General features: G+C 40.2%; 1 pseudogene; it reads left to right on the plus strand.

Annotated features, from left to right (window-relative positions):
• Window positions 1-22: 22 nt before the first annotated feature.
• Window positions 23-27,979, plus strand: LOC120737463 (annotated as a pseudogene).
• The last annotated feature ends 17 nt before the right edge of the window (window positions 27,980-27,996 follow it).

Here is a 27,996-nt window from a genome sequence, read left to right on the forward strand (position 1 = left end):
CCTGCACAAGATCTCATTTCCTGCTGTTCAGCTCAGGTTGTTCGGGCAAACCTGGTCACGTGGTAGAAAGTGGCAAGAGGACGGGATCATTTATCAAAGTTTAAGGTTATATGTGTGACTTTGTCCTCAGGGAGATTCCCCTTCCTCCTCCTCCTCCTCTTTACCTGCACGATAAGTCAACACCTTCACTCGGGAGGAGGATGTCCAACCTGCCGGATATTCCTGCTCCGCGTAAATTCCACTGGATCCAAGAAGGAAGCGAGGACACGTTTAGCGGCTTGGAGTTCAGAAGTTTAGTTCTGGTTTCGTCCGATGAGAAGATTTCAAAGTGTTAAAGACACAAAGGAGAAACATGTTTTCCTTCCTGCGCTCAGGTGAGTTCTCCCTTTGGATTGTTTCCTCGTGCAGCACAGGTGATGATGCCTGGAGATCTACACAGACACAAATTATAGGATATTATAGCACAGATTTATCGTGTCACAGAGTTCATATTAACCTTGTCGTGCTTATTGGGTTTATCGTTTCCTGTTGTATAAAGTTACACTATCACAGGAACTTGTTAGGTAATTATACCCCCTTAACTGCCCTCGTGAAATTTACAGTATTGATGCGAGCTGGAGTTAAATCAGTAAAGTAACCCGTGTGTTATATTATAAAATTCTAAATGACTCTATAATAAAAGTAATTCTCCATCTGTGGAAGTTTAATTGTACCAATATTATTTAGAAACGTGTGATGAGAAAATATGTACGTAAAATACTTATAAATGTGTGATTACAGGCTTCTTTTCTGATGTGATTTCAAATAAAATGCTTAATCATTTAAAAAAGCATGCTGTTATGAATAAAAACTGCAACTATTGAGCTGAATGAGCAACAAAAGCAATGTAACATTATTTTTGGGGGGCTCAGGCTTTTATTAGAGGTACACAGTGGGTGTCTGCATCTGTTAGCCTGTAAGACTGGAAAGTGTCTGATTGGGAGAAGCTTCATTTTTCAGCATGACAGTGATCCCAAACACACTGTCAGTGCAGTAAAGTCATACCTGCACAGAAAAGTATACAGTGGAAGTCTATCAGTCATGGATTGGCCTCCCCAGAGCCTGGACCCCGACATTATAGAAGCATTATAGGGACATCTGGACAGAGGACAGAAGAAAAAATGAGCCAACATCCAAAGTAGAGCTTCGAAAGTCCTTCCAGAGGCCTGGAGAACTAACCCTGAAGACTGGTCACACCAAATATCGGCTTTCAAGCTCGTTATAATTGTACAAACTCTGTTTTTATCTTATATTGCACATGTTTCAATAAATCTTTGCACCTTTTTCACATTTTGCAAGCAAAATTTAAAAACTGAGGCGTGACTCAAGACGTTTGCACAGCACCGCACATGTCTTTTGAAGTATTAGAATACATAATACATACACATATGAGAGAACTGAGTGGAGCCCCGACTACACATTTGTACATAGTTTCTCATAGTTTTCTGTGTGTGAAGGATTTGATTCTGTGTATGTACTCTGATTACATAAATCACTTTAATCCCAGTATAATTACCTGTTTGCTTCCAGGCAGAAACCCCGCTCCTGAGCAGATCCACATTACCTCGCTACCTCCCAGTATTCCCACAGACCAGGAGCCAGAGCAAGCTGAAGGACAAGGTGAGGATGTTTATCCTGTACACAGCGGTTTTTTTAAGGACTCATCACATTTTTATGAAATACATGAAACCTTTCAGCCAGACTCACTCAGTGACATGGAGCGCTACAGGAAGCCGTTACAGCGTCGTGACAACAAAACACAAATCTGCTCCGTGTCGGGGGAAGTGAAACATCAGCTCCTCTTTTCCCCTAAAAGCAGAACAAACTGTTGACTTTTATCGTATTATTAATTCATCTCTGTTCAACCAAGACTCGAACTTTGCTTTCCCTTTCCAGGCGTTAACAACTTGCCTCCAAATAGATTTCTCAACAAATTTGTGTACAAGAGAATTAATTTGAGTCCTCTGATTTTTTTTATTTTGCATCTTTTTTCAATTAAAATATGGAGACCATTAAATTACTAGCTTGCAGTATTTCTGTCTCCTTTTGGAGACTCATTTCACAGCTGACCAGGGTTATGGTGGTGCATCTTCCACAGACATGCATCTTAGGTTACCTGATTCTAAATTGGACGTAGGTGTAAATGATGGTTGTCTCTCTGTGCTGTGGAAACCTCTCCTAGATATACCTTCCCTCTTCCGTATGAGATCTGGGATAGGCTCAAACACTCCTGAATAAGCTTAGGAAAAAGGGATGGATGCCTGTATTAGACCAGTGATTCCCATAGACTGTATATAAAGATGGACATAGCCACTGTGACAGTGGTTAGTGGTTCCTGTTATGAAGCACGGAGCTTAACATGTCTGCCGTCTGTCATATTTTGAAAAAAGGCGTAACAAGCAAGGGCGGGGTGGATCTGACTGCGACTGACAGCCTGACAGGTTTATCCTCTTTCCTGACTTGAAGAGTGGCCACATATTTTCTAAATACCTTTTAAACAAACAACTGAACACATAAAGTCACCAGTAAAGTATTTACTGAGGCCTGTTTTCCCCACAGGCATCTATACAACTTAAAGGCTTTTTGCACCCTGCTGGACAAAAGAATACATGTTTAAGGCGCCTTCAGATGAGCTTTTTACCCTTTTTTTGAACTTTATCTTCAATACTTTGCACACACTCAGTCCCCAGTCCTTCATGCTGCTCCCAGATGGTGGGAATTATGAGACTGTACCAAATCAACAACCCCGACTGACAGCAGGAAGGAAATATGATCACTTTTTTCCTGTGGCACAGACCGCAACTAAACACCGGTGCAGACGACCGTCCACCTAAAGAAGAGAGGGAGTTGGTACAGACCAAAGTGACAGCTCCCTGTCTTCTGGCTCCAGCTGGACTGAGGATGTCAACAGCCTTCAGCTCAAGTGTGTCACCCGCCTGGAAAAGCTGGTTAAAGTTAGCACGATCCCAGGCTAAAGAGACAAACTGCAACCAAATGTGTGCTCTGAGAGACACCTGGTCTGCTCAGTGTCTCGTGAGGCCATGAAGGCAGGACGTACACCGGTTGAGTGGGGACACTTGTCAGATGTCAGGCTAGATCTGTCAGCGCAGAGGTGTGCGCACTTTAAAAAGACGTGAATTAAAACAGTGCTGAACTATGCTAAATATATGCTAGACATAGTAGAGAATAACCGCTCCTTGCTTTAAAAACACGATTTTTTGTAAGCTTCTGTTTTCTTTACAATTGGAGAAAATTTGTTACAGTTTATAACTAAAAGTTTGTTTGCAAACTCAAGTGGAGCGTCCACAGTTGAAGTGGACTTAAATCATATATGATGGTCTATGGACCAGTTCTGGCCCTGGGGCAGTTTTTCGCCCATGATCTACATGTTAAAAGAAGAAGAAGGCCGTGAACCGAGGATATATCAGCAGACGTACGTTTTTTTATTTGTTTTTGTAAAGGTGTGCCTTGAAATTTTGGCTTGCCCTTTGGTGTGCCCTGGGCAAGAACATTTTGAGAAAACTGCTGGATTGGAAGTCTTTAAAAAGTACAAAACAATAAAGAAGACGTTGCGATGTGATCAAGAGCTCCTGAGCGGTGATTGTTGGTCACCTGCTGGTTGAAGGTAAAGAGAGAAAAACCTGAATCTGAGTGTTTCTTCTGCTTGACTCAGAGAAGTTCCTCAGGCCGTGAAACGCTGCACTGCATTTGTAGTTAATGCACTTCTCAAAGGGCATTTCCACTCATAAACATATATTGGCTGTTGCTTATTTTGGGCTGGACAGTATTGCTTAAAATGCCATCAGGATAGATGTCTAAATATCATTCAATATAAATATTTACAATGATAAATGTCAGCATGTTGTTGATTTTTTTCCTGGCAGTTTCCTGCCGAGGATTAGGCTGATGCTGGTCGACTCATGGGGATCGGTAATGTTCCACTCGCTGCTGTTATAGGATGTGAAATAGTCTCAGTTTATGCTGTTCTGATGTTTGTCACATTGGAAAAAGCCCCGAAAAGCCTCTCCTGAAGTTCTTATGAATTATAAGCTCAAAATTGATCAGCTCTTTGCTGAATATTTGAGTTTTTGTTCTTATTTTATTTATTTTAAATTATGATAATGATTTTATAACTTTTCTCTTGGATGTTTGAGCTTCACTGTGCACAAGGATTCAGGCAGAAAACTCAGGATCTTCTGCCGAAAGCTTTTCTGAGCTCAAACAAAATTTTACTTTAAGCTGCAAAGCTGTGAGCAGGATTTATGTCATGGCTGGTCTTGGAAGTCGCTCCTGGTCCAACGGGCAACTTAAACTGGGTTAATGTGTTTTAGAAGCATTAAGACACTTTAACTTTACACAATGTTCTTGATATGAAGAAGAACAAGTTCTGAATGTTGTGTTCTAACTTAAAGTATTCGTGCTCAGCCATAATTGCAGCTCGTCTGCTCAGATAAGACTGATGCAGCTCATGTTCCTGATAGCAGAGACATTGCTGGCTCAGATTAAGAGACTAAAACAGGAGAAACCTGCTGTAAACAAAAGCCTTCACATGACCTGGACCCCTGAAGGCTTCAAAAAACAGGAGGAGCAGGGAGGAGGCATAACCCATCATGTGTTCTGGCTGAAAAGTCATTTTGCTAGAAAGTTGAAAATAGTTCTACAAAAAAAAAGGCAGCAGACTAAGAAGTAAATGTCAGAACGGATTATTTTATCACGAGTTTTATCATTTTTATTGCTTAATTGATGAAAGGATGTTATTAAACAACTAGAAAGCCCAGGATGGATATCCAGAAGACGGTGACGTGTCCAACATCAGTTAAATTTGGATTTTCAACCAAGACCAGGCATTTAGAAAAGACAGTCAGTTAGCCATAATTTTTTAATATTAAAAACTTCTTTACACCACTGCGTTCTCTCTACATGTGAAGCATTGTCTCATGGAGTGTTGCATGATGAGCTTATTTGTTTAAGCCTCTAAACCTACTGTTTCCACCTGCTAAGTCAACACAGTGATGCACTGTAACTCTGACGCCTCTGAGCAAGAGATGCCCGCCCTTAAAGTTTGGAGAAGTGTGGCACTTTCCAAGCAGATTTAGACACACGTAATTTATTCTTTGTCTTTTCGTTGACCTTAAAACCTTTTAACCATAACTTGATGTTGTCTAATAAAATATTCTTCAACAAGTTTTGGCTGTTTGGGATGAGCTGTGTGGAGATCTGCACGCGGACAGTGGAAAAGTAGACCTGAGCCTAAACTAAAGACTCTAATGTTGACTTTCCAGCTCATAAAGTCATGTTTTTAAAGGATTTTAAATAAGTGTTTGCTGGGTGTGAAATTACTGTTTGAAGCAGAGTATTTTTTTATTGTATCTTCAGTTATGTGTTTGGGGCCCTGTAATCTCAGCAGACACATGGTTATAGTTAATAGATGTTTGGATGGACGATAGACTTGTTCTATCTTGTTCTATTCTGTTTAAAGGATAGGATTTACAGAAAACGCAGAGGAAACAGAATAAAAGAAAGGAGACAAAACACACATCTGACTGAACGTGGCAGCATTATTACCTGCACCTCTGACAGCAGTTAAACTTTGGTTTATATGAAAGTTTAAAACAAAACTGCATTCTCAACAAGCTAAAAGATAAACATGGAACTAGGGCTGTTCGATATAACGATATATATCGGATGACGATATAAAAACATCTATCGTTTCATTTTACGCTATCGTTTGTTTCGTGGTGTCGCAAAATAAACTGTTTACGGCAATATTTTTTCATCGTTCTGATGGTCACTGTAGTGGCTATATTAATTTCTTAAAGTTCTCTCTTTCTCTTATATTTAATATAATCACACTACTGACGGACAAGCGCCTTTTTTTTATACGTTGTGGTTAGCAACAGCGACGGTAACACCTTCACGTGTCCGCTTGTTTATGTTCCACATAAACCTTTCACAATAAAGCTCAAGATCCTGTTGAGACTTTTCAAAATAAACTGAATCACGTGAAAGAGCAGATTATTTATGGATGAGAATTAAAAAAAGAGCCTCCAGGTGCTAAAAAATAAACTTTAGACTCAAACGTTAGAACAGGCTTTTCCACAAGTCGAGCTGCCCGAGATTCACAGAATTTACAGAAAATTTAAAAGTTTTGTGATTTATATCGTTATCGGGACGATAGAATTCTTATATCGGGATATGAGATTTTGGTCATATTGCACAGCCCTACATGGAACACATTATGTTATTATACTATAAGCTTCGCATTTTTATGTATATATCAGTTGTTTTCCTACCTGTCTGCCCGCCTAACATGCTGTTTGTGTGTTGTTGACCTGTGTAAAGTTCACTTTTCTACTTTCTTACGATGCTTTTGTCATTATGTTGGTGTTAAATTTCAGCGGATGACGTGGTTGAAGAGAAAGGGGTGATCCAGACCACATACACTCACAGAGTACACTCCACACCCTCGGTCTTCCTCCAGAATCACAATGATGAGCCTGTTTCCAGCACTTACTTTGATGAGAAAGTCCCTGTCCCTGAGGAGGACGGCGAGGTAAATCAACCCTGGATTACATATGCAAACCTGTGTTAAATCAAGATTTGATGTTATTAGTGGTGCAACTTTTGTTTCCCCCTGCCACAGAGGTGGATAAGTCTCCGTAAGCTCTGGGCCTTCACCGGCCCGGGGTTTCTGATGAGCATAGCCTACCTGGATCCAGGTAACATCGAGTCTGACCTGCAGTCAGGTGCCAAAGCTGGCTTCAAGGTAACTGAGATCAAGCTTGGTTTGTGTTTTGGTTGATTAAGAGTTAGCTTATGTCAGAGAAAGTTAAACTGAGGTCATTTTTATTAGCAATTATGGTAATTATTTGGTAATTAACTATTTTTCAACTATACTTCACAAATTATTTTGTACAAGCAGCACTTTAATGTCCCCAAATATCTAAGTTATAACAACACAGGACCAAGAAAGGCAACAAATTCAAAAAACGTTGATTACTTGGGTACTAAAATTAAAAAGAAATGCAGCCTTAGTTAACAAACAAAGTTAAACATATCTAATATTTACAGTGGGAACCTTTTGTTTTAAAATATCTGCTCATTTTAATTTTTTTGCCGGCAGCAAACTTCAATAAAGTTGAGACAGGGGCTGCTTCACCTCTTCTTCACACTCTGTTAGTGTTATTGAAAGCATGAGTTTCTATCATTTTGAAATAAAAAATATCTTCCTGTTCTTGCTTGAGGTAAAATTTGATTTGCTCAACAGTTTCTTGCCTTGTTTATTGTTTAGTCTTTTACTGTCCTCCAAATGTTTTCAGTGGGTAACAGGTCTGAGTGAGTGTACTGCAAATACAGACTGATGGGTCGCACGTCTTGCTTTTTTAAACCTGGCTATGTCACCATGGTAACCTATGCTGAACACATCAACTGGTCCAGAGCAGGTTACGTTCGGATTTCGGTTTAAATTTGTCTGAAAGTGCCACATTCACTAATTCTTTTCTCTAAATTTCTTTTTAACATTTAATCTGTTGAGAAGTACCTCACAAAGTTATACCAGCACCAACTGTGCGTCACATGTATGGATGAGGAATGTGCATAAATATGATTTTCAGCTTGGTCCTAATCAGATGCCCAGTGTTGGAGTTGTAGCAAACACAACATGCATTAGATTAAAAAAGAATCACTGTGTTTGTAGGCTGTTTATCACCAAGCTGATTTAGTCAATGAAATTCACTCCACACTCATCCGACAACTAAACCAAAGTGGTTTTCTCCATCATCGCGCTTTAGGCCAAGTCAAATTTAAAGTTTCTAACTTTGCAGCTGTCGTGTTAGAAATAAACAGCAGCACTGCAGTGAAAGCTTGAGTATTCACAATATTAGTTGCAGATTTATTTGCAGCACCAGTGGCATGTTTAACCTCTCATATTATTTATAAATTTCTATCTCTTCTTCTGGTGTAGGCAGCAATGAAATAGGTAGCACTCAATGACAACATTTTGTGCAGAAGAAGACTTTAATGACGTGCCGTGTTTCCACTTTTCTGTGAGCGTGCACAGTGACGCTGTCTTTGTCTTTCCAAGCTAACACAAAGAATGTCTGGCTATGTTGAACTTCCTTTCAAGAGTGTTAGCAAGCCCGTTTAGCGCTCAGACTCAAATTATGGAGCATTGCTGCTGGTAAATGTGCAGAACAGACAAAGCCTTTACCTAAATCATCATGTGTTGCTCTGCAACCTGTAGATACCTTTCAGCATTAATGGTTGCTCCGGTTATGTCATTTGTTCTTTTGCATTTCAGCAATATTTCTTGAAAGACAAGTCCGACTTTGAAATTCACCAGTCCCACAGCACTGCAGGTCAAAGTTTAACAAAAGTGTCCTTTGCCCTTAAACAGGTGGAAACATTCCTGAACTTGGGAGTCGCATCATTTAAACTGAGTGAATGTTTACTGAGACTGGTGTAAGAGTGACCGGGCCCTAAGCCTTAATCCTGACCGTCAGTCCGGAGGTATGCAGGGCTTTTCAAGGTTTTGAGCCTCAGCCAATCACAGCGACAAGGCTGCAGCACAGTCACAGAACAGCAGTGCTCAGAAGTCTCGTAGCGGCTCAGTAATGTGAGGATTAATTATCGTTAATTAAGACAAAGTTAATGTGTTTAACATTTTTCAACAACAATAAAATTGACATTGCTTCTCATAAAATAACATAAAAAGCTTTGAATAAAACTAAATGCAACATAAGACTGTGTAAAAGCACATTAGAAAGAAATTGGTTCAAGAATTAATTGGTTTTAATAAAAGGCAGTGGCAAACAAAAAGTCTTCAGTCTTAGTTTACCAGAACACAGAGTTACTCCTGCTCTATGTGAGTTTGTTCCAGACATGTGGAGCAAAAAGCCTGAAAGCTGCTGCTTCTATGTTTAGTTTTATCTCTGAGGACAGAAAGCAGACCTGTACTGGGAGACCTGAGGGGTCAATACGCAGCAGATCAGACATGTAAAACATGCTGGCTTATAAACCGTTCTGTGCTTTATAAATCAGCAGCAGCAGTCTTTTCAAACAAACATTGAACACATGTGCTGAGAAGAAGTGTTAATTGATTTAATTCAGATAAAGCGATCAAAATATGTTTGTTTGACAGGAAAAAAAGGAAGAAAAACATAAACGGATTATATTCAGAGTTCTAAAATGAAATAAGAATATAGATGAAGAGTAAAGCATCATCTCCGTCATGGGGGAGGCAGAGGGAGTGCGAGACATAAGAATAAAACTGCATTTCCTTTATCGTTTTTAGGTTTTCCACCAAAGAAAGAAGTATGTCGCAACAGGGGAAGTAGAAGCAGATGGTAAAAAAGGGGTACGGGACTCGTGAAAGTTCACGTCAGGTTAATGTGGCCGCAAAACAACAGTCTCTTTTCACAGAAAACGCGCTCACACTGACTGAAAAGCAGATGCGCTTCATAAAATGCAAAGGTTCCAGTTTTCTATATGTGCAAATCTGTTTCTGTCAGAGGGCCACAACTTAAGATAAGATAAAGAAGTCAAGCTGGGCTTAGACGTACTTCATTTATCCCAAAGGTTGATAACTTGCTTTGTTACAGAAGATAAAACCAGTAACAACATATAAAAATAGCTCAATAACAGACAGTAGTGCCAAAAAATAGAATTACTTTTAAGTAAAATACAGTTGACTAGAATCTAAAATAAATTTATATAAGCTGCATCGCTCCAAAAATTAAGTGGGCCCTTGATCATCGGTGTAACACAAAGTCAGTTACACTTCAGGGCTATATTAGTGTGCAGTCAGGAACATAAACCACTGAATCAGTTTATGCTTCCTAACTGAAGTTTAACCGACTTGGTGCTGAACTGTGATGATCGAGCAGTTTTTTTGAGCAGTGTAAAATGGCTCAATAACACACAATAAAACAAAAATAAAGCGGAAATTCTAAAAATAGGATACTAAAGGTAGTAGAAGGAAAGGTATGAGGTTTAGTTTTACAGAGTTGAGTAAGTGTAATAGTTAAAACAGAGTCTTGGGAATAAATTAATGTCAGTGCTGTCACAAAGCAAACGTGGTTTTATGTGTGTCTGTGTGCATAACAGAGCAGAACTTTCAGAGCATGTTCACACCTATAGTTCGTTTACTCTGGTCTGAATCAGTCGACGAGTTTGTAAACTTGTTGCTTTTCCTCGTGGTTTAGTTTGTTTTCACACAGAGAAAAATCCAAATGAACTCCAAGCGAACCGAAATGAGTCACGAACAAACCACATAAGAACATTCGGTCCGCTTATCGGCCAGATGTGTCTGGGGAGGGAACAACAAAAGTAAATACAGGAAGCAGGTGCCGTGTTCTGGACTATCAGGGAACACGGAGAATTTATGTTTGTTTCACAGCTAGCTGCCAGCCCGTACAGGTCCTTGCATGTCTACCTTGCTGCATCTCTGGATACAAGACAAGCTTGCAACGTACCCATGGTAGTTGGTTCAGATCACGTTCACAGGATAAACAAACCGTTCTGAAGTTCGTGTGGAACCGTACCAAGACCCGAGGCGATCTCAGTACGGTTGTTTTGGTGTGCGATTGTTGTGTTCACATCTGCACAAACGAACCGCACCAAGAGGGAAAACAAACCAGTTTGATTTAAACTGATGAAACACGGCAGCTGTGATAACAGCCTTAGACAAAAGATAAGAACCACTGATTCAAACAACCTCAAACTACACGTACTCGAGCAACAACTCGCTGGGTTTCAAGCTGATCGAAGGGCAAATAACAGACAGAACGACATACAGAGATTTCATTATTTACTGGTGGTGTTTTAAACCACTTCCTGGCTTCAGTTTCTTTTCAGATCTTAGGGCAGCTTCACAATCATGTTACCTATCGGCTCACAGGCTCTGATTAACTGTTCGGCTCTCTGCCCTCGTCCTTTCAGCTGCTCTGGGTGCTGCTGGGTGCCACCATCGTCGGCCTGCTGCTGCAGAGGCTGGCGGCTCGGCTAGGCGTGGTCACCGGGATGCACCTGGCTGAAGTCTGCAACCGCCAGTACCACACTGTGAGATACGTTTGCCGTTATTGTCCTATTTTCCATTGTTGTTGTTGTTGTTGTTGCTGCTGCTTCTGCGCTCTCTCTTCTCATCACCGTTCTAAAACACGAGCAGGATGAAGTCTGACTGAGAGGCTGTGAGCAGAAGCAGTCTTAGTTTACTGAAACTGCCTCCTTGCATTACAAGCACTGCTGTTACAGTAGCTGTAATCCTTGGATTATGCGTCTCAAAACATTAAATCAAACCAGCGTGAGCCGGTGACACTTACAAAACAGTGACGGCATGAATTATTCATGTGGATATATTTTTAAATCCAGCTTATAAGAAATATTTGCATCTGTAAAACATGAAGAGAGAAAATAACTGTTACAAATGTGCCTCTGTTTGCTCTCTTTCTGTCCTCTCAGGCTACACTGCCCACTGTTGGAAACATTTTTTAAGCTTCAGTAGGGAAACGTATGCAGAGAGCTGCATGAATGAATTGACTTCTTATCTTTGAATCTGTTAACTTTTCTGAGTTTACAGGACTAGTGACACAGTTGAAAATGCAAATGCTTTGACTGCCGGCTTGGTTTATTAATTGATTTATCGAATGATGAAAAGCTGAAAAGAAGTCCCGGAAAATTAATTTGTGCCTATAAGTCAAAGGTAAATTAAGGCTGTGTCCTCAAGCAGGAATGCATGAACACCTTCTGCCATCGTAAATTCACTTTATATGTTCTTGAAAAGGTTTAAGGCACAACCTGTCCCAGATGGGATGGGAGAAGAGCGGGCAGAGAAGGCTTCTGTCCTACGTCAAAGTCCTTGAATTGTGGTGTGACTGTGTATGATTGTTGCACCTCCACGTCGACATGCCTTAAACCAATAATTCTCATTGTGCAGCTTCAGCTTTTCTGTCCTCTGTTCCTCACACCTCGCTCACATTTTTGCAGAGAAGAGCTTAGACATAAAACTAGGCCTTCATTTATCCACGTGAGCAGCGTGACGGCAATGACCAACTGAAGCAGCAGAGGGCGAAAGGTCCTGACTTTTATTGTCAGGAGATTGCTGGATACTGATTCAATAAAAGTCCAGTAAATACGGCACCATTCATGCTGTTTAGTGCTTTACAGGTGATGGACAAGCTGATAAGACAGCTGAATTCCCGAACACTGTAAGAAGCAGTAGTTGTGCCACAGAGTAAAAATCTCCAACAATAAAAGGTTTCCTCACATGCCGGATGTGTTGCAAACTGAATTCTATGTCAGCTCAGACCTTTGTAAACACTGCCTGACTCTGATAGGTGCCTCGTATCATCCTGTGGGTGATGGTGGAGCTGGCGATCATCGGCTCAGACATGCAGGAGGTCATCGGCTGCGCCATCGCTTTCAACCTCCTCTCCTCTGGCAGGTGGTGTAAACAGACTAAGCATCAGTTTAACGGCCACTGGGACTCAGTCGCAGTTTGATGATTGCCATAAAATGAGTCGATTGCTTCCTTGGCGATGATCTTTTCCGTTGTTTGTGTTTATCCACAGGATCCCCTTATGGGGGGGGTGTCCTCATCACCATCACTGACACGTTTGTCTTCCTCTTCTTGGACAAGTACGGTAGGTTGGATCAATCACTTTCAAACTGTACGTCGGCATGTCAGCAATAAATGAAGCACGGCGCTTATTTTTTGTCTCTGCAGGTCTGAGAAAGCTGGAAGCCTTTTTTGGTTTCCTCATTACAATCATGGGGATCACATTTGGATATGAGGTATAAACACTTACACACGATTATCTGGAAATGAGTTGGGGGGGGGGTCTCTCAATCAGCGGGTCACAACATGTCAGTGGGGGAAAGTAAGCAAAATATTTTTAATACTACCTGGAAGTCCCTGAATCCAAAATGATGTCCAAATCTCAACCGGATATTTTTTTTTAAGAATATCAAGACAATAGACCTCATTCAATAATATGTGTTCAGAAATGTTCTTACCCCTGTGCAATCACACTCATTCTCAACTTGTGCCCACTGTGTGAATCTGCTTATTGCCACTCCTCCATTTCTCTGTATAAATAAACACACTAACTTGAGATGAAACTAAGAAAGTTGAAGTTGAGTGACCTTAAATCTACCCTCACTTCTGATTACAAGCTCTGGGTAGTGACTGAGAGAATGAGATGGTACAAGTGGTGGAAATGAGCTTTCTCCAAAGGGTGGTGGAGAGAGGGAAATCAGTCAGACTGAGAGTAGAGCCACTGCTGCCAACATCGAAAGGAGCCAGCTGAGGTGTTCCACACGTCCTTCCAGTAGGAGGTAGGAGGAAAGGCTCAGGACATGCGAGAGCGATTATGTCTCTCAGCTGGCTGGGAATGCCTCACTGTTCCCCTGGATGAGCTGGAGGACGTCCAGGCTTCTCTAGAAGAGGAATTGATGGATGGACTTTCGGCTTCCATCGATTATTAAAACAAGAAAATAGAGATATTTATCAAAATGATCATGATTATGATTTTTTGGCATAATCAGTAAGTCATAGTGGGAAATATTGTTTTGGTCGAATGTCACAACATCCCTGACACCTCGACAAGATGACAGACTCCAGGAAATACAGAGAAAGGCAGTAATCCCGTAGACAAGACAGAGGAACGGAAAGACAGGGAAACACTGGGAATACTGGGAACAGAAGAATGTGGGAAACTCAACAAAAGAGGAACCAAAGTTATATAAATACAAAAAAAAAACCCACAACACATGAGCTTCAGGTTGTTAAGACTTCACTGAAAACCACAAATGTCGCATTGAAATCTTTTGATCACCGTGTTAAGATTTTTCCTCTAAACATCACATGAATGTTTGTACCAAGCTTGAAATCTGCCACCCAACACTCACTCTGAACTCTGGTGGTGCAAAATCACCAAGTGTCTCTGGTCTCTTCAGGTTCGTCCTAATTTACATCTTCTAAATGTTTTGCTTTTGAAATCACTCTTTGCTTCCTTTTCAGTATGTAACAGTGGGTCCAGACCAAGGCCAGCTGCTGAAGGGGATGTTTGTGCCATACTGCGAGGGCTGCGGACCCGTCCAGCTGACTCAGGCCGTCGGCATCGTGGGCGCCGTCATCATGCCTCACAACATTTACCTCCACTCTGCTCTCGTCAAGGTCAGACAGTAATGAAATCCCTGCTTAATCAGCTGTGTGAAACCTGCATTGGCATCATCAGTGAGTTTCTAAATCTTCTCTCTCAGTCTCGAGAAGTAGATCAGTCAAACAAAAAAGAGGTAAAAGAGGCCAACAAATACTTCTTCATCGAGTCGACCGTCGCACTGTTTGTGTCTTTCCTCATCAATGTGTTTGTGGTGGCCGTCTTTGCTGAGGCTTTCTATCAGCGCACAAATGAAGAGGTGGTAAGTATCTCTGCAGCTGCTTTATGATCTAATAAAAGTTCAGAGTCGAGATGGAAATTCAGCAGTCTGTTTTGCTTTCCTCCCTCCCCCCGTTTTCTTTTTTCAGTTCAATGTCTGTAATCAAACAGGCAGTCCACATTTAGACCTGTTCCCTCTGAATAATGAAACTCTCAAGGTGGACATCTACAAAGGGGTAAGCTTTTATGTATGGGCTCAAAATGTGGTCATAAATATTTTGTACTTGTAAATCAGTTTTGTATGTGTAAAAAGAATTTGTGTGTGTAAAAAAGATTTGTGTGTGTGGACCCCTGCAAGTTACAAGTACGGATTTTGACCCTATTTTTCTTCCTTTCATCTGATTGGTCAATGTCATGTCAATCACAAATGTAACAATCCAATCAGAGAACAGATGGGTTTGGCTGTCGGAGGGGCGCTTTTTTTGAAACATGATAAGAAAAGTCTGTGACCATTTAAATGTGTAACAAAACAAATATGTTTACAAATAAACAGGTAAAGCTACTGTTGAATGCACGCCTCTCAGCATATTTGCTTATACCACGTGTTTAAATTGAGTGCGATTATAAAGTAATAAGACTCAAACTACAGTGGTCCCTCGTTTATAGCGGTAGTTACGTTTTAAAAATAATCTGTGTGAAATCCGCGAAGTGGCTAACCTGATTTTTTTTTTACAATTATTATAGCTGTTTTAAGGCTGTAAAGCCCCTCACTACACACTTTATACACTTTTCTCCGACAGGCTCGAACATTTCCACACTTTTCTCTGGTTTAAACACTCTAAAAGTTCAAACCTTCGTAGAAAAATAAGTCCAGTATTATAGAACGAAACGAAAGTCACCCGCGGTTGCCTTTGATGGTGCAAAACATTTCATCGAAATTTTTGTTTGTTGGAGAAAACTTACAAACATACAGTACCTCACTTCAGAGTCACATTGGTAGTGATCGAAGATTTAGGTAAATTTGACAAGGTGAACCAATGACTGTATAAAACATGGACGACGCGACAGCTCCCCAAGAATGAAGCCAAAACGCCTCTATCGCCCCCTGGTGTCTGGCTGCAGTATAGGTCATAAACCCCGCCTCCTCCATGTTAGCGGATGGGACCATTGACGGTCATTGAGGTGAACGCGTTCTGTACTGTACAGGAGACACAGCACAAGATTGAATGACAATCAGAATCAGAAATACTTTATTAATCCAGAAGGAAATGGTCTACAGCCAATCAGAATACAGAACACAATGTGCTGTTTAAAAAAAAAAAAAAAAAGCATGCAAAATTGCACAAAAAAGATCTACAAAACAGCGAGACCACGAAAGGTGAACCACGTTATAGCGAAGGACCACTGTATACCAAAACTTGACCTAATTTAAAGATTTTTAAGGTCATCTCCTTGTGCATCTCTGAAATGCTATTTTTTTATGCTTCTTCAAATTCCCGTTGACATCAGTGATGAACAACAGCTAAAAACGAAGTCTGTGCAAAGATGTGAATTGATGCAAATTCAGACCAGGCGACACATTTGGAGGCAAACGCGTGTCTGCAAGCTTTGATCCACACAAAATGAGAACTTTGTTTTTTCCTTCAGAGCTGGCATCAATTAAAAAAGCTGCTGGAACGCACTTTAAGATTTTGGCCCATATTCACATGATGGTGTTACACAGTTGATGCAAATCGTCCGTTTAACCACATCTATTCGATTGACATCTACCATCCGAATGTTGCAGCAGAAATAAAGAACACTTTTCTCCTATTGCCCAGTTTTGCTGAGCCTCTGTGTATTGGAGCCTGTTGCCTGCTCTTAGCAGACAGGAGTGGCACTGGTGTGGTCTTTTGCATTCAGAGATGCTCTTCTGCATGCTTTGGTTGGATTTTTCCCCCAAGAACAGCTGCTCCCTAGATATTTTTCTCTTTTTCAGGCCACTTTCTGTAAACACTAGACATGGTTGTTAATTATTTAAATCACAACGTGTTTAGCAGCTAGTTGTCTTTACTGTTCCTGAATGTATTGATCTGCTAACATTTAATTAACTCATTAGAGCTTTGCCTTAATAAGCAGTTGAACTGTATCTAATGAAGTGACCGTATGTAGTGGAATTACAAGAAAAGGAGTGAACGAACTTAAGGGAAAATATTTGTGGCTTTTTTCAGAAACTGTGTGGACACATTTGGTCTGAGCATACTTATACTTGCATATGCATGTGTGATTTCACCACAGAGCTTTAAATTGCACAAAGAGCTATCATCAGCTTCTGTGTCAAATTGACTCAGAGCGCTTGCTGGGGATCATCACTGATCTCCAGCTACGGCCCAGAAAACAAATAGAAAAGCTCGGGGTCATTTCTTATTTTTAAATTTAAAGGCTCATTCATGCATGTGTTGCTACATCAGATTATCTATCCAATCAATCACTCGTTTTATTTGCTGATTATCCGGCTAAGGTCGGTCCATCACATTCTATTGCCATATATTATGTCGTTTTCCACACTGTTATGAAATATTCCTGTAATAAATCAAAGACACCCATCAGTACAGCTCATTGGGCTACACTGTAGGGAATAAAGGATTCCTACGCTGTAATTAAAAGCAGAAGTTATCCGTGAATTCACAGAAATTGTTGTTTTTTTTTCACTATTTTAAAAAAAGTGGTGTGTTTGACGCCCCTGCTTGCGAACAGAACTCGGGGTGTTTGTAGCCTCTGTGTAGTTTATTCAGTAAAACTTAAAAGCACACAAACAGGTCAAATTTGCAGCACATAATGACAGGATTGTGTTTTATATAATATTTCTGAGATCATCTGGATTCAAGCCCTGCAGGAAACGGTGACAATGACATTAACATGCATTTATTCTTAACTCCCTCTCTGGTTTTAGTGGCAGCAAAGTGGGCCTGCGCTGGTTTTGCAGAGCATGTTTTCTGTTTTTTATCCACTGTCGTCTGTGTTTGCGTGTCTGTAACAGGGAGTGGTGCTCGGCTGTTTCTTTGGCCCAGCTGCTCTCTACATATGGGCCGTGGGGATCCTTGCAGCTGGTCAGAGCTCCACCATGACTGGAACATACTCCGGCCAGTTTGTCATGGAGGTCAGTGAGAAAGGAAGAACCAGATGTGAACAAAAACCACATGTAAAGCTCAAACAGTGGAAATGTCAGCACTAACTCTTTCCCTTTAACGCAGATATGTTCTCCCATTCTTTCTTTACTTGAGCCCTTTATTTGGCCTGTTCAAAAGCTCCTGCGTGTAATTTACTTATTTACTTATAATCACGTACAGCTGCAGTCGGTTTGCTTCACTAAATCTTTTGTAAACAAGCCCCGTTTTCTTGTAAATGTCACCGACTGATTTGTTCTTCTTCCCTCAGGGCTTCTTAAACTTGCGCTGGTCACGTTTCGCTCGGGTGTTGCTGACCCGCACGCTTGCCATCACGCCCACCCTGCTCGTGGCCATCTTCCAGGACGTGCAGCACCTGACGGGCATGAATGACTTCCTGAACGTGCTGCAGAGCATGCAGGTCAGACAGAGGTTAAAACCAGTTCAGCTTCATTCAACCATCCGCCAACAGCACCACTTTTCTTTTAGGCTTATTTATCTTTGTAGTGCTTTTCTTATTAAGTGCATTAAGGTCATTAAAATAACTTAAATGCACAAGCAAGCAGGACTGGTTTTCAGGTTTTGGATCAAGTTCTAGGTTGGTAAAATCAAAACAGGCTGTACTCTTATCGTTAAATGATAAGATAAGACTGTCTAAGCGGCAATAAGAATGCCTCGTTGGAAAAAAGAAACAGGGTTGACCCAGTTGCTTCAGATGTAATCCTGCAGTATGAAAGAATTTATTGTCTGTAGTGAATAAAATGTTGCCAGACTGGGTCCAGTTGCTTCAGAAATATTGAATACATAGCACGAATGAGTTGCAAAGCATCTTTGTTACTTAATTTGTGTGTAATTAATGTTCCTGCATACTTAATATACACTGATTCACAGTCCCCAAGGAAAGCAGGCAAACCTTAGGTCCAGGCATTAATGTGGATATTACTTTGATACATAATAACTACTTTATTTTCTTTAAAGGAACCCATTCTGTTCTATTTCAGCTCTCTATAATTATCCCCAGAGGCTACTACAGTAGCTTTAAGCAGCTTAAGCATCTCTCCCTTTAAGCTGACTTCTTCTGATTGGCTGCACCACACAAACAAAAGGTTTGAGCGGTAGATGGACGAGTTTCTGTATTCCTGAGATGACCATGTTTGTGATATTCGCTCCCAGATATTTCATACTGATCCAAGACGAAAAACCTGTCTGAAACAGTTTATGCCTAATTCTGTGGAGAATCTTTGTAGAGCCTAGGATGTAACTTATGTAAGGGCCCAGTGTCATTGCCCACATGTATGCTTCTCTAGTGTGGTGCATACGTGTTAATCACAGTGCCTGTCCCGAAAGTCCTCATATATTATATTGATGCTATGATTATTATTCCTTATACTGAGGCGGTTATTGTTATTCTCTCGCTGATAAATTCAAATACAGCAGTGAAAATGTTGCAGGTGTTAATCACCATTATAAGTCAGGTTTACTCATCGTGGTTTGTGCTGCTCAGTGTGTGAAAACAGTTAAATATGATCATTAATCTTTATTGCTTAAAAACAGCAATATATCATCCGGACATGTTCAGTGGGAGAAACATTTTATCACTCCCACTGAAATTGCTCCATCCAGATGGATCGGCTTTCTGGGATTTCCTTACCTGGATGAGTGAGCGTGCATTAGGACAGATGCATGCTCAGATAAGCTAGGCAAGACAAAAATTACAGGGGAAAAATTCAGCTGTACCACTGTCTGCATAGTGGGATTGGTCATGTGTAGAACTACATCTTAAAACTGATAAATGAACATAAAAGAGCTTAAAGGCATTAAGCCTCTTCATTTGAAATCACTGTGCATCACTGCAGATTAATTTATACATGAGGTTTCTTGAAGGTGTTGACTGCAGCAGCTACAAACACTGCAGCTATGCATCATTATAGTCTATCATTATAACAGCAGGTGTCCTGCAAACAGGTGTAAAGAAGCATTTTCACTCTTTCCATAACTAGGAAGGGAAAATGTTTGCTTGTGCGTACATCGCACGACATTGTGTATAAATACCTTCATCATGTCTCATTTGATCTGTAATAACATGTCTACAAATATGTTTTAAGGGGAAGTTTTCATAACATGAGGAACAAAAACCTGAAGACTTCCTCAGGGTTTTTTCTCAGGGCGAGGTGTTAGCTAAAAACCAGAGTTACAGAGTGGTGTTGTGGATTATAAAGGCAGTGGGCATGGAGGTTTTAATGGAAAAACACGAGCTGCATCTGGGAAATGTGGGATCAATCCTTTTTGGGGGACTTTAATTTACTCCTCAGTTTCCCTCAACTTTACAAGCACCTAGAATCAAACGAACACCACATCCCTTTGAAAAGATAAGTTTGGACACTTATTCCTTAGAGACATCAACACTGAACACATCAAAACCGTGCCATAGTTATTGATATGGAAATATTTGTTGGCTGTCAAACAAACTCAGCTGGGTTTTGGTCAGATTGCTGCAGAGGTCAGGTCACTCCATCACTCTATTTCTTGGTCAAGCAGCTCTTACGGTGCTGCTGGAAAAACAAATTATGACCCCACTGAGCATGAACCACATGGGATGGCGTGTCGCTGTGGGATGTTGTGGTAGCCATGCTGTTCGAGTGTTGCCTTGAATTCTCAATAAATCACCAACCGTGTCTCAAGCTTCACAGTGGGAACCACACATGCAGATAACATCCGTTCACCTTGACTGTGCCTCACAAAGACACAGAGCTTCACATCTGGATTCATCCAGATGTCTAATATTTGTTCCTCCAAGTTTTCTTCTTCTTCTTGGTCTTCTGAAGTCTTGGTTTCTTTGCAGCATTTCTATCATGAAGGAATCATCAGTGCTCTGATGTGAACTCTAGTCTGAATTATTGATTTCCAGTGCTCAAACCTCCAAACTTAACAAGAGAATTTCTAGATTTTTTTTAAGCATTGCTTAAAAAACTGTTGTTTGTTTTTAACCAAAAACATTTACAACCTCACGAAGCTGAATGTAATGATAAAGTTAAATAAATCCAGTTGAGCCATTTAAGACCACTAAAATCAACAGTTTTGCTCTGCATTGCACAAAATAATGAAAAACCTTTAAATAAGTAGGGTTTAAAATTTTTTTTAACAGTAATACTTACTGTATGTAGTATTTGAATGTAGTAATACTACATTCAGTATGATTAATACAGCTTTAGTTAGTCATTTTCTGTTAACTAACAAATAGTTGATAACTAGTAATATCTCCAGAATTTATGTAAAACTTTCACCACCAGGGGGCTGCAGTTTAGCAGGAAATGTTTTTTAGATGCCTCCTTCCATTTGAAGTCACTCATATAAAGCCAGGAACACCTCCACCTCGCTGTTCCTCCTGTGCATGCGAAGCGTTGTAGGAGAGTCACCCCCGTGTAAACCACACCTGCTTAAAACCACAAGTTCCTTTCCTAAAGCTAACATAACTGTCTCCTTGGAAGCGGCCTCACTGTGTGGAGTTTACTTGCTTTCTCCAGGTATTACAGCGTCCTCGCACAGTCCAAAGACATGCATGGGGTTGAGTTCATTGATATAATTCTAAATTTATTTGTATATCTCTGTGTCAGCCCCTGCAGCATAAATAAATAAATAAGAAGATCTTTGTAAAATCTCAAAATACACAATTATTTAAAAAGTACATCAAGATTACATTCATTTGCAGCACCATCTTGTGATACAGACTGGTATTACATCAAAGACCAGCTCTAATTCATCTTCAGTAGATATCACTTCAACACAATACATTTGAGATGTGTTTGTTTTTTCACATGCTCCAGTGTTTGGTGTATGTTAATGTGTAGTGTGAAGCCTAAAATAACCAGGCCAAAGCCAATCAAGTAAATAACACGGTGCTATGTGAATGGACTGAGTGCAAAGACTGAGACTTAAATGCTGCCAGTTTCATTGATTAGCTCTGCCAACAAGGAGCCTGCCAGACAACACAGAGGGACAAACAAAGGAAAACATCTGCCAGTGAACTCCAACACTTCAAGTGCCCATAAAAACAGGAAAGCAGCTAAATAAGTATCAGAATAGTAAAATGTATCCTTTTTTCACTGATTTGAACTTCCTCATTTCATTACCTGAGTATTCTACCTAAACTTTACTACAAGTACAAGCAGACATAGAGGTAGCTAAAAAGAAAAAAAATTACAAAATCACTCCAGATGTGCCAAAAGACTTCCCTCTGCACCTCCCAGTGGACGAAGAGGTTAACAGTTGGTGTGATCATTTAGTGTAACACATCTTCTTCTTCTTCTTCTCTCCCAGCTGCCATTCGCCCTCATTCCCATCCTCACGTTTACCAGTTTGCCATCTCTCATGAACGAGTTTGCCAATGGACTGTAAGTAAATCAAATCAAACCTGCTTGTTTTTATTATAACCCTGTTCTTTAAACAAAGCAAAATACAAATCATATTATAAATGCGTGTATATATTTAAATATATATTTAAATGCAAAGTGATGACACTGAAAAATTGTGTTTTTTTTTTTTTTTTTTTAAATAAAAGCTTCTTTTGAATTTGATACCAGCAACACCCTTAAATGGGAGCAACAAAAGACTGGAAAAAATGAGTAAAGAAATGTGATGCATCATCTGAGAGCAAATGCAGTTAATTAGTAACATAAGTATAAAATTACACAGAGAGTACCCCAGAGAGGAGGACTTTAGAAGCAAAAATGAGAAGGGGTTCAACACTGTGAGAGATTACAAGGGCAATTTGTTTAATAATTTGGAAATAATTTTCTTCAACATCAAATTGAAAAGAAATAGAGGAATTCATCATCTCAGAGAAATCTCTGTATACAAGGGAAAAGTTTAAAAGAGCTGCGATGCTGCAGTTAAAATCTCTGCATGGGCTCAGGAACACTTGGGAAACCCTCAGTGGTGCATCCACAAATATAAAGTTAAATATCCACCATGCAGACAGATCTAAACGCCATCAAGAAACGCCTGTTCAGGGCTCATTTAAGAGGCACTGTGGCCAAGTGGAGAGCCTGACCATCCTATGTCAAAGTTGGTATCTGTGCATGGATAATTTGCATATCTTTAAAGGCACCATCAGTGCTTAATGATGTGCGTGGGTTTTGGAGCAACATAAGCTGCCCTGCAGACTTTAGCAAGTCTTTGCCAAACCATGTTCTGCACGGTTCCAGACATGCCAAGCACGAGGACATAACAAATATGACAAAGGAAGTGCTGAGCAGCTGAAATTTTATACCAGGCACGAATCTGAAAATATTTTGCTTTCAAATATAAAGCAGAAAGTCTCCTTAGTTTCCAAACTGCGATGAAACAAGAGTAAAACCTTACCATTGTCCCGACCTTTTTTTTTTTCCCCCAATTGGGGCATCGGTTTTTCAAAAACCCATAACATCTATTATTTTCATCAGCTGATGTGTTGTTTATGTGCCTTTTTAGCGCTAACACATCATCTGAACTTTTATTGGAGTGTGCCTCCCTTTAAACTTCACCCGTTCTTATCTTTCTGCAGAGTATTTAAGATAGGAGGCGGAGTGGTGATCTTGATCGTGTGTGCCATCAACATGTACTTCGTCGTAGTCTACGTGAGCATGCTGGGCAGCGTGTGGCTGTACGTGCTGTCGGCTTTCCTGTCCATAGCATACCTGGTGTTTGTGGGATACTTGGTAGGTAACAGCAGGTTGTATGGGAGCTGTCCTTGGCAGGGTTTAACTTTGTTTTACTGAGTGTACATTAACTTCGTGGGCATTTAATAGTCAAAGCGTGTTTTCACAAATCTTCAGAGAATTATCTCTGAGCTCCCAACTTAGCCTAAAATTATTAAAAAGGAATTCCAGCTTCAGAGTGATTTTGGAGCAACTCTGAACAAAAAAAGGGACCAAAACTTTTACCTCAGTGAGGAGGTGTGGCTGTGGGTTTAATGGACCTTTTACTTTTTACATGCCAGAGCCCATCGATGACACGCATATAAAGGCACAATGCAATTTCTGCAGTTAAGTATTGTTATTACAGTGGCATGTTTAAATTGAGTTCAATTGGTTAACTAACCAGCCAATCAAAATGTTGATCATCAGCGAGATACATGAGAATTGCTCTTTGGGTCCATCTTTCACTTTTTTCCATCAGCAACTGTACAAAATATAGGAAAAGAAACACTCAAAGGCAGCTACGATAACCTTTAATTAGTCATGTCCTCTTGTATAAATGAACACTATGAATCAATCACCACATCTTAACCCTGTAACACTGTGTCGTATTTTTAATTTTTGTGTCAATAAATTGCACAAAAATGCCAGATATTGTCCTCTTGCATACACGGTGGGGATAGCAGCACAGAACAGAGCAAGATCAGTGACAACAGATTTGAGGTTGTTTAAGTCAGGAAAGTCAAATCAAAGAATTGGAGTGGAGGTGTGTTGTAAAGTGATGTGCCGATACAGGCCAGAGCTACAGCATGACCAGGTGGAGGCAAGGATTTCAGCTGACGAGATTTGGAGTTTGGGGCAGAAATACCACAAATTTACTGCTTCTAGCCTCGTGGCCGTCAGTGTTCGCTGTTTTTTTAACACAAAAAATGATTTTAAGATGTTAGTTATCATACTAAGCTTTTTAGACCATTAAAAAGTGATTGTCTGACTAAGTTGTCGGTGTGTATCGCTCTTGTATGTTTGGGTAATTTTGCTCCTTTTGCATTGCATTCTCTAATTTAAAGTTATGCAGCCACTTTGAGAAGTATTCAGGTCCCTTCACTTTATTAACACTTCTTTTGTTTCGAGTTTTAAAGCCTATAATAAACAAAATAAAAATATTTTATTTTTTTAAATGTTAGAAAGTCTCCGCTCCACTGAGCAGTACATAAACAGCACTGTTTAGCCAGGACTTTGCAGAAGCAGCTGCAGCTTTAAATCTCTTTGCGAGAGTGTCTGCAGGATTCGGACACCTGGATTTGGGCAGTTTTCTTTCCAGCAGATCCTCTTGAACTTTTCAAGGCTGGATGGGAAAGCATCTCTGGACTGCCGTCTTCATCTCCGCAGATGTTCTGTGAGGTTTAAATCTGGTCTTTGGCTAGTCCACTCAAGGACAGTCTTAGACATGTCCTGAAGGCTCTCCGGCGGGTCTGAATGCTTTCTCAAGTGATGCATAACTTGAACAAATTCATTCTGTAAACCTTTTTTTTTTGCCGTGTGTGTGTGTGTGTGTGCTTTTTTTCTTTTTTTTCTATTTTTTTATTCTGTCTTTTTTTGTGCTGCAGGTGTGGTTATGTCTGATCGCTCTGGGGGTGTCCTGGCTCGATCCGAGCACCAGGAGAGGGAACGACACGACCATCCTGATCCAGCAGCAGCCTGAGTTTGACTCATGACATTCGCGTCAAAGGTGCATCTGTGGACAGCCTGACTGTCTGTGTTTAGCTCCAGATGAAGTCTTATTTAGTCCCAAGTTATTTATACGAGACGTTTGTTGACTTTCAGATGAACTTTGACGTTTGATTGGTGCTGTACAGATTTTTTTTTTAGTAATGAAGAAACAAATGTATTTGTCACTGTAACTTTATTAAAAGGTAACATACTGATTGTGAAAAGCTTAGGTGAATTTTAAAGATTGACAGGTTTACAGACGTCTGATGTTTATAATCATTTTTTGAAGGACTTAATATGACAGAAAACATGTCAGGACTTTTTTAAGAAACCAAACAGACTGAATCCCTGTGAAGAAGATTTACAAACGATACCCAGGCTTTTAAAATCAGTGGTTTCATGTTCAGGAGGGAGTTTTAAAGTTTTCAAGACAAATTCATGTCTTCAAAAATGCCTTTCAACAACAAGGCAGTGACGTGCTGGATTTCAGCAGACATATTTTATTTTTACAGCTCACTATCACACATTTGCTCAAGAAGCTTCAGAATCTCAGCAGCATACGGAATCTTCTGACATGCAGCAGAGATAAGGAGAAACTTCCCCAAATGCAGGAAGTCGCTAAAAAAAAAAAAGAGGTCAGGAAGAGCCGCTGAGGAAGGATCCAGGATGTTATGCTCAGAAAAGCAACAGTGCAGACTTCCAATGTGAACAACTGAGATGACAAAATTAGACCTTAAACGTCTGAAGAAACTGAATTTATCGGAGAGGTGTTAAGACGTGATGAAAAAAAGAAATGTAAAAATAAATGAAGTAACAAAATCAGCTAAAATTGCATTAATATAATTAAACAGGAGAATAACGTGTAAGTTATTAATAAACAGACTCAATTTTTGTTCTTAAACGGCGCTAGAAGTGTGCAAAAACAAAGTTTTCTGGAAGTTCATTTACAAACGCTAAAGACCGCTTCAATCCAAGAAATACAGTAAACAAACATTTTTTGGTTTGGTTACATTTTTTGTATTTTGAGCTAATTGAATTCAAACTGCAGTTTCTCGTTCAGCCACAGGGAGGTGTTGCAGGCTTCAGGAGAGACTTCTCATTTACAGTAAACATTTCACTACCACAGCTTACAGCATAACACATTAAAGGACATGCAGGCTTACATCATGCCCATGTGCAGTCACCAAAAGCAGCGTTACTGTGTGAGACTAAATGACTGCTGAGCGCTGAGACTCGCTGCTGCTGCTGCTGCACATGCCTGTGGTGGTATGTCAGAAGAGTTGCAACTTATTGTGCAACTGAGAGCCAAACACTGCTTGTTTCACTGTTTGAATTCCAGTGCTGAAGTGCTTCGGCTTTGCGAGCTGAGCTGAGGCGGATGAACAGGTTTTTCTTTGCATTGTGGCGGGGAACTTTTTTTTTTTTCCCTCTCTCTCTCTCTCTCCCTGTCATGGAGGCAGACTTATGTAAGAGGGGAGAGTCTTCCCACCGCCCCTCTCTGTTTTTGTTTTTCTCAATGAGCCAATGTCTCCCTGCCTAGGCCTCACAGCCTGTCCAGTAGGCCCCTTTCCTGGAAACATAGCCTAGCAGAGGCCACTCAGGGGCAGGCCTGTGAGGTGGGAGGGTGGGGTGGGGGGGCTCTTCCAGCAAATCACATGATTTGACCCTACAGTCATAGCTCTACATGAGGCTCAGATGCTGCAAGCACATTTCAGCAGCCAGTTTTTCATCAGCATGATTGGATGCGGCTTTAATGCATGGCAGAGTGCATGAGGCTGTAAGTACACTCCGTGCATCCCCAGGTGTGACATTTTTGAAGTAGAAACACAACATCTAAAGGACAGTGTGTGTGTGTGTGTGTGTGTGTGTGTGTGTGTGTGTGTGTGTGTGTGTGTTCTTTAAAGACAGTTATGTCATTTATTTTTATGTTGTTGGCCTTAATGCCAAAATAAACTTGATGAACAGTTTTGCAGAGATTAAAAAAATATATTTTAGTATTTGATTATGCTCACCATGATATTTAAAAATGTAATATTGATAGAGTGTCAATAATGCACATGTGATAATAATTGTTTTTGTGTGTGCCATTTCCACAGCGATGGTTACAGACTCTCCTTTTGTAGTCTTTGCACTTATTTTAAGTTGAAGTTATTTGCCATAGATTAACATTGTAGCTATTTCTCTCTCTGTATATATTGCAATAATATTGATTCAGTCTGACAATAATTGTTAATTGAAAATCCATTATTGTGACAGCCCTACTTGATGGAAATTCAGTGATGTGTTTCATCCAATCTAAAGCTGATGCATCGAGCTTCTTTATTGTGTGTTTGTCTTTTATATTTCCAGTTACGTTGCTGTTAGAGCGGTGGTTCTCATTCTCAAAGTGGGGTCTGGGTTCGTAGCCATGAAGCAGTCTTTGCCTTCCCAGTAGATACATCTCTGGTGTTAAACCAAAATCATTCAGTTCTAATGCTGAAAACCTGCATGTAAAAATGATCAAACTTACACAAAACTTCACAGTTTCATCAATTTATCTCGACTGTTTTGGCCAATATTAGAACACAGTTGATGTTACTAAAATAATCATTTGCTTTGAATTAGTTAATTGACCTTCATTATATAATAAAGAACACAAAGATGTGAACATTTACACCATCCAAACAAATATCTTGTGCCCTTTACTCCCACTCATTTCAAATATGAGCCAGCAGAAGCTCTGATATGTTGTGACACATTATGCCACGTGTCTGACGTAGAAAGGCTAAAAATAATTCCCACGTAGTAATTTAAATACTAGCAGGATTAAAAGGGGGTTCTGGGAAATGTTTCCAAGAACCCCCTGGTCCCCGGCCCCCAAAAGGTTGAGAACCAGTGTGTTAGAGGTTAAAAAGTCACTGATTGATTTTTTTGTTTTTGGATAAATCTTTTGATTACCCTCGTTATGGTAGAAAGCACCGTAGTGTTTTTATCACTGTGGCTCACCAGAACTCGCTGTTTTAATGAGTTTCAATTATTAAAATCATTAACTGTGTTATTGAATTGTAAACA

The sequence above is a fragment of the Simochromis diagramma genome, unplaced genomic scaffold, assembly GCF_900408965.1.
Source record: "Simochromis diagramma unplaced genomic scaffold, fSimDia1.1 OVJJ01000061.1, whole genome shotgun sequence".
In the NCBI taxonomy this organism is placed as follows: domain Eukaryota; kingdom Metazoa; phylum Chordata; class Actinopteri; order Cichliformes; family Cichlidae; genus Simochromis; species Simochromis diagramma.